Source organism: Solanum tuberosum, unplaced genomic scaffold (assembly GCF_000226075.1).
Source record: "Solanum tuberosum cultivar DM 1-3 516 R44 unplaced genomic scaffold, SolTub_3.0 scf00104, whole genome shotgun sequence".
NCBI lineage: Eukaryota > Viridiplantae > Streptophyta > Magnoliopsida > Solanales > Solanaceae > Solanum > Solanum tuberosum.
Genome location: NW_006239030.1, coordinates 1,198,620 through 1,206,738, shown reverse-complemented (window position 1 = coordinate 1,206,738; position 8,119 = coordinate 1,198,620).

The following is an 8,119-nucleotide window of genomic DNA, read 5'->3' as shown; positions in this document are numbered from 1 at the left end:
TTCTAACTGCATATTTAGTTACTGCTTGTCTAAATTCTTTCACATCTTTAAACACCATGCCCAACTGCCACACAACTTTCTTTGCAGTAGGATCATGAATGATTTTTTGAGTTTTTGAAGTCCTCTTTCTTGACAACTTTACCTTTCTTGATCTACCAGATTCATGTTCATCATCATTACAACACTCATCTTCATCTAAATCAAAACTATCCTCATCAGAACTTGCAAAGTAAGGCTCATCACCTCCTAGCCTTCCTTCATGACTTGCTTTACCTGTTCCAGTTTCATCAAAACCTAGATCTGGTCCAGCTTCACCTACTGGTACCTCTTCATTGTCTGCTGCTACTCTTTCCCTTCTTTTCCTCCTTTGAAAACTTCTCTTTTCAGCCCTCAACTCCCTAACCTCCTCATGTACATCACTACCATACTCTTCCTCATCATCATCTCCAACTAATTCAGCTTCAGACTCAACACTATCCTCAGTTGAATAATCAGAACCCTCTACTTCTTCTTCTGAGAAATCAGGTCCAGCAGGGCCAACATCTATATCATCATCAGTAGCACCATCTGCAGTAGCAGTAGTGAAAGGAGGTGTGGTAGTGAAATGAGGCGAGGTTGAAAAAGTAGCAACATGGTCCTCACTGTTTAAATGGTCTTCACTTACCCCAAAGTTAAAGTTTTCACTCTCACTAGGCCTTGTATTAAAAGCTGAACCAGATTCTCCCATATCCACATGACTACCATTTTCTATTAACATGGGGCCCACAATTGCCTCATCTACCAAATGCCTAACAAATACCTCCACTTCATCCCCATCTTCCAAGGAACACATCATGTCTAAAATATCCTTATCATTATCAACATCTACCAAAATGCCACTGTTAGGTCCTTTAATACTAAAGGTGCAAGCTGTACTATATCCCAATTCTCTAATATAGTCTTTCAACTCAAAATATGACATTTTATCTACATCAATATCCAAAAATTCGGTAACTTTTCCACCATTATATATTGGTTCCCCACTACTTAAATCTAACACCCCACCATGGTACCATCTTAGAGTAATCAAAGTAAACCCATTCATCTCTTACCTGAAGGCAATAAAAAAACAGAATAGTAATTATAGGCATACTCTAACTTGAGGGCAATCCAAAAAATAGAATACTACTTAAAAACGAATAGAATACAACACATACAACACAATACTTAGCTTCTCTATGAACATAAATACAACACAATAGTAGACTAGCAACTTCTCTATGAACATAATACTAAGAAGAACATAAATACAACACTCCATGAACATAATACTAAGACGAACAGAATACAAAATTACGCGACTTAGATGAGAATGGGAAAAACCTAATTTCATGAAAAATGTGGCATAATATGGTGTAAATGAACACCTAACACTATAATCGTAAGCCACACATAAGATTTCACACAATGTTGCTCTTAATTTCACGAATCAACAGAAACCCTAGGGGATAAATCACAAACTCGAAATAAGGGATAAAAGAACTAACCTTTTACTAAATCAGTTGATAAACTACGAAATGAAGTTGACAATACACAGAAAAATCGTTTGATGATAGCAAATTCGTTTGATGATCACCAGAAATGCATTGCTAATGAAGAAGGATTGAAAAATCGGGTTGGAGAATTTTTTTTCTGTTCTTTTACGTTTTAGGAGGGAATTGGGGGAAAAAACAAGAAATGGGAGTTGAATAGGAGCGGGACCCAGCGCGTGGAATCACGCAGGTCAAATTATTTGGTTTATGTGTTGAGGTCAGCACTTAGGTGTGTAGAAAATATAGAAATTTAAAGTTCAGGTGGGTAATAGGACACCCGTGAAGTTGGAGTGTGTAGTTGGGATTTCGGGTATAGGTTGGGGGGGTTTTAGACCATTTTCTCTAAATTTATAACATAATTTATGTTTTTTTAAGGGGTGTATCATATATATATCCTATAATACACTTAATATGAACTAGAAAGAGTATTATCATAGTAATATTTAAGACTTTAAAATTAATAAAATTATAGCTATTAAATCTTTACATATATTTGTAGTAGGTAAGAGCTCATAATATTTATTTTAAAATGGGAAAAGGGTAAAAAATATCCCTCAACTTTGGTTTATAGTTTGACTTTATCCTTACCGTTAAAATGAAGTTAATTTTATCCCTCCCGTTACTAATTTCACCATATTTATCCCTCATTTGACGGAAAGCTCAAAATTGACCAAAATTACCCGAGTTTTAAAAAAAAAACATTTCCTATTTTTAACCCAATGCCCCGATCCTTTAGAAGATAACCCGGTTAACCCATTCCCCTTTACCCATTCTCTAAAATTTTCCATATATTCATTTTCATTTTAACCTAATTTATTCACCGTCTCCATATTTCCTACTGCTCAGCTTCATCGACGTCAAATCCCCATTGAAGCTTCAAATCAAACACAAACACAGTCTTCTTTTTCGTCTTTTCCGCAACTCCCATCCTGGGCATCATCATTGTCATTACAGACATCTCTTCAATACCCCACTCTCTTCCTTAGAACCTCCCCTAAGATCGGATACTTCCAGCAACGTTAGACGCGGAATCTCATTAACAATCATTGATACTCTCCCTGATAAAGCCAACTTTGATTTGTGAGCTGATGTTGTGAAATTTGAACTAATTAACGATTTAGTGAAGCTGTAGAAATGGGTTTCAGAATTTTTTTGAATCTTGAACTGTGGAATTTATGAATGCACATAAGGTGTTTGATATGTGGAAATGGTTTTGAAACGGTGATACAAAGACTGAGAGATAAATCAATTGAAGCACCTCATGCTTACGACATGCTTAAGAGCTTCTGACCGAATTGCTTGGGCTTTGTAATGGTGTCGGAACAGTAATTACGGCAGGGATGGGTTTAAGCGTCTGGGAGAAGTAGGAAGGTTGGGGAAGTTGAGGTTTTAGGCCTACTTGTATAGACTTAATCTCCTTAGGTTATGAAAATGTTAGTCATGTCTTTAAAATGTATTTTCCTCCATTGTTTTTTGTTTTCATGTGTATACCCAAAAAGATGAAGATGAATATAGGTGGGTTATATGATGGGTCGGATCGGGTTAAAATGGGTAAAGGGGAATGGGTTATATGAAAAATTTGAGAGAATGGGTTAATTGGGTTATCCTCTAGAGGGGTCGGGGCAATGGGTTAAAAATAGGGAATGGGTTTTCTTTTTAAAATTTGGGTAATTTGGATCAATTTTGGGCTTTCCGTCAAATAAGGGTAAATATGGTGAAATTACTAACAGGGGACTCATTTTAACGGCAATGGTAAAGTCAAACTATAAACCAAAGTTGGGGGTATTTTTGACCCCTTTCCCTTTTAAAATTGAATAAAGTTGTACTTCTTAAATCTTTCATTATTTGAACTATACGAAAAATCTTAACATTTAACACTTCAAAACTAAATTTTTTATCTTATATAAATTTTACTTAAATTATGATAATGAAATAAATAAATTAATTAAAGAAAAAGTTTTACGTGAAGACATATATAAAATAAAATAAAAAAGTTACACTAAACTAATATTTTTAGGGAAAATTGTATGAAATAGCAAACTATTAATTCAAATTAAATGTTATAGTCATAGTTCTTTTATTTGTAATTCGCAGCAAACATTTCACGTTTTTTGCCATCCCATTTGTATACCGAAATATACAAATAGACCGAAATATACAAATCATTTGCATACCGAATATACAAATGCAAGACCCATTTGTATGCAGGACCCATTTGTGTACCGAAATATACAAATAGACCCAAATACATATTTTTATGTATATGTATACCGAAATATACAGATTAATAGCCATAACAAACATAAAGTTTGCTATGGAGCGCAATTATACAAATTATAGCTATAACATACAAATATGATTTTTATGTTTGATAAACCTAAAATTTGCTCTTATTTTTATATATCGAAATACTTATCCGTTCATTTTTATTTCTTTTGTTTTTGTTTTCATGGAAGAAAAAATTTAATTGGCCTTTTAATTTGTGACTTCTTCACTACAACAATGTTCCTAAAAAAAAGATTGCATTGTTCTCTTTAAGGGGTTCTACACCTTTTTTTTTGCACAAGTAATTTCAAAAAAATTCTTGTTGAATTGTAAAAAGAGTTATTACGTCTTTGAAAAAAATAGAAGGATTAATTATACAAAGTGTTTTCATCAATAGCTAATTCGAATAATTTCTTAAAAAAACCTCAATTTATTTCTTCTTTGAGGTTTCAATTTCAAAATTTATGTAAAGTAAGAATTCGATTTATCTTTTTATTAGTTTATATTTCCCTTCTACTTATTGTTTTGTAAATATATTAAGTAAGTTCAAAAGTCACCTTATTAAAGAAACGATGCAACAACATTGGTTTTTCTAAATATATTTATAGGAAAAACTACAGAATATGGCAAACATCAATATACATTAAAGATAAATAGCTACAGTTTATTTTTTTTATATTATATGGATATAATTACGCAATAAATAGCAAAGTTAATTATATATAAATAAATAGGAAATTATTAAATATTAAATAGGAAAGTTATTATTACACATATAATTAATTATGCTAGGCACGTTTTATGTGATTGGTCCCCAACTCCCCATATTTACCCTCATTAATACTTTCTCTTTCATCAATATCTCTTTATCACAAATTTTCTATATTTCCCCCACAAATTCCTTCCAATTTAAGATTCTTTTACATAACTCTAGGATCATTTTTTGTGATTTGAATTGATCATCTTCTCCGGTGACCTTTCATTTCTTCAATGGTTGTTTAGAGCTTTTGTCTTTTTTATTTTATTTTGTCTTTGCTATCTTGTTACGTTTGGTTCTTCTTCTTTTTTTTGTTTTGACTTGGGCTGAAACCAAGTCTGTATCATTTCCTTTTGTTTAATAAAATGAACCATTTGCCCTGTCTTTGAGGGAAAAAAATATCTTCTAATTGAATTTTTTCCTCGTTTTTATGAAAATTATATTTGTATACATTTATATTTTTATCTACTTTTATAAGGTTTCAATTGAAGAATTATTTGTTTCTCCAACTTTGTTTTGAATACAAAAAAGGAAAAACTACAAAATATGGCAAACATTAATATACATTTAAAATAAATAGCTACATTTTTTTTTTATGTTATATGGATATAACTACACAATAAATAGCAAAGTTAATTATATATAAATAATCAGAAAAGTTATTAATATTAAATAGGAAAGTCATTATTACACACCTAATTGATTATGTCTAGGCATATTTTATGTGATTGGTTCCTCATGTTTACCCTCACTAATACTTTTTCTTTCATCAATTTTTTCTATATCACAAAATTTATGTATTTTCCTCCCCAATTTCTTCCAATTTAAGATCTTTTTGATGATTCTAGGAGCAATTTTTGTAATTTGAATTCATTAGATATCGCTTAATTGATTTTCTCCTCGTTTTTATGAAGATCATATTTGTATACATATATATTGCATCTATTTTTATAGGCTTTCGATTGAAGAATTATTTGTTTCTACATTACAATGGCTATAGTTATAAAAAAAAAAAGTAGTACAAGAAGAACACGAGCAAAAAGAGATTGAGGTTTGTGTGATTGTCAAATTTGTATAAGTAGAATAGTTATATACACAGATACTTGTATTCTAATATTAACACAAGTTGAAATGGTGATTTGTGAATACAAGTATATTTGGATACATAAGTAATCTATCGAATTTGAAAGGTTAATTAGGCAATACAAGTATAATTGGATACATTAATACTATCGAATTTGAAAGGTTAATTGGGCAATACAGGTATAATTGGATACATTAATACAATTTTTTTATAAACAAATACACGAGTCAATACCAAGCCTCAAGTATTATAAGAAAAACTTGACCAAAAGAGATTGACGTTTGTTGGTTTTTTTCATTTTTTTATACAGCCGAATACTTGCACACTTTTGCTACCTACACATTCTATTATTTTCCATTTTTTTTTTGTTTATGTATTGTCATATATATCCATCTTTTGTTTAACAACAATGTATTCATATTTCAAATTATCGTGTTCATATGCTAAATTGTTATACTTTATCTTGTTTAATATATTAGTCATTTTTATAAGTTGCTCTTTTTTTTCTCTTATTTTCTCCTTATAAAATAAGTAGCTAAATGAATATCACCTAATCAATTCAGATGATATTAAAGCCTAAAACGTTTTGCCTAAAGCCCAGCCCACGTACATGACCTTAATGATCCAATTGAACAGGTTTGATTATGAGGCGTTATTTTTTTGAAAAATTACAGAAATCTCACCTTTTAGTTTACTTATTACCATTATCCCCTATTTGTTTTACAAATCTCCAAAATCCCTCATTTTCGCGCATCAGATAAGTGTATCTCGCGCATCAGATTAGTGTATCATGTATAAAATGTAATGTATCTTACTTAACGATTAATGTATCTCGCGCATCAGATTAATGTATCATATATGTTATATACTACAACAATATAGATTTGCTTATATACATTGAGTTGAAGAAGAACAGACGGAATTTGTGTGTATTTATACTGTATATTAGTGAAGGAGAATAATATACATGTTATTGATTTAACTTTGAATTATAAATATTCACCTGAACGTAAGCATTATTGATGTACATAATATACATGACAATGATACAATCCAGTTATATGTTTGATATACAATTCAAGACTATTTAGATGAAATTTGAGTTAGTCAGAACTGAAGAAAATATATGCATATGTAAAAATACTGTACAAACAACAAAAATAGATGTATATACATCTCTGTTACATAGTTATACATCATATATACATGATACAATATCGATACAGTACATATAATACGACCATTTTGTTGAATTATTTTTGTCACCTATACAATAACGTAAGAAGCCCTAAATATATAATGAGTTGCTATTTATTTATTCTTATTTTTTTTTGTTTTCTTAAAAGAAAATATTAAGGGTAAAAAAAAAAAGGTATTACAAGGGAGCGACCTCCCACTAATAGTTAAAAGTTTTTAACTTACTACCAACTCAACTATTAAGATTTTTCTATTTATTTATACCTAATTACTTAATCAATGCAACAGAAATTTGGAAGAGAATATCTGTCGTGCAACAACTGTTAAGAGTGTAATTGGGGCTACCTGATTAGAACATAATGATTTATTGATGTATTCATATTTAATTACTAAGATTTAGCTGGCACCAATATAATTGGCTTCATAACCAAACATAACGGCTTGAAATAATCTCATCTAATATAAACACAAATTAAAACAGCTGGTTCTATGCCTGTCATTTCAAAAATTCCCGCTGAGATAGAAAATGCAGGAGCCTAAGTTTTGAAAATACTTACACTTTATTTGTTTTTGAATGACGTATGAAACTGAATACACATCTAAATATTAAAATTTTGTATCTATATCTTAACGACCCAAATCGGTTAAATAAATCACACAGCGTACTCAGGGGCATATCTAGAAGGGGTGTTGTGGGTTAACATGAACCCATGTTCCCTTCTCTAGATCATATATAGTAGTGTTATATTTTTTAAAAAATATTTAAATATAGATGTGCCACGTTCAAACTATCATATAATAATACAATGATGATTGAATATATGCACCTCTCTAGTTGAGGATAGAAATTTAAATCTTAGGGTGTGTTTGGTATGAAGGAAAACATTTTCCAATTTTCTCATGTTTGGTTGGGTTAAAAGTTTTGGAAAATGTTTTTCAAATCAACTCATTTTCCTCAAAATTAAGGAAAATGACTTCCCTTCAAAAATTAAGGAAAACATTTTCCAAAACTTTCCTTCAAATTACATTTTTTTTGTTGAAAAAATAAATTTAAAACTTATTTTAAAAATATTTCCAATTTCAAATTTTTATTTTTTCACCCCATCTTGCTCCTACCCACGACCCCCCACCCCCTCCAAAAAAATTATGTTGTTTTTAAAAAATATTTCCAATTTCAAATTTTTATTTTTTCACCCCACCCATACCCTCAAACCCCCCTATCAGCCCCCCACGCCCCCTTCAAAA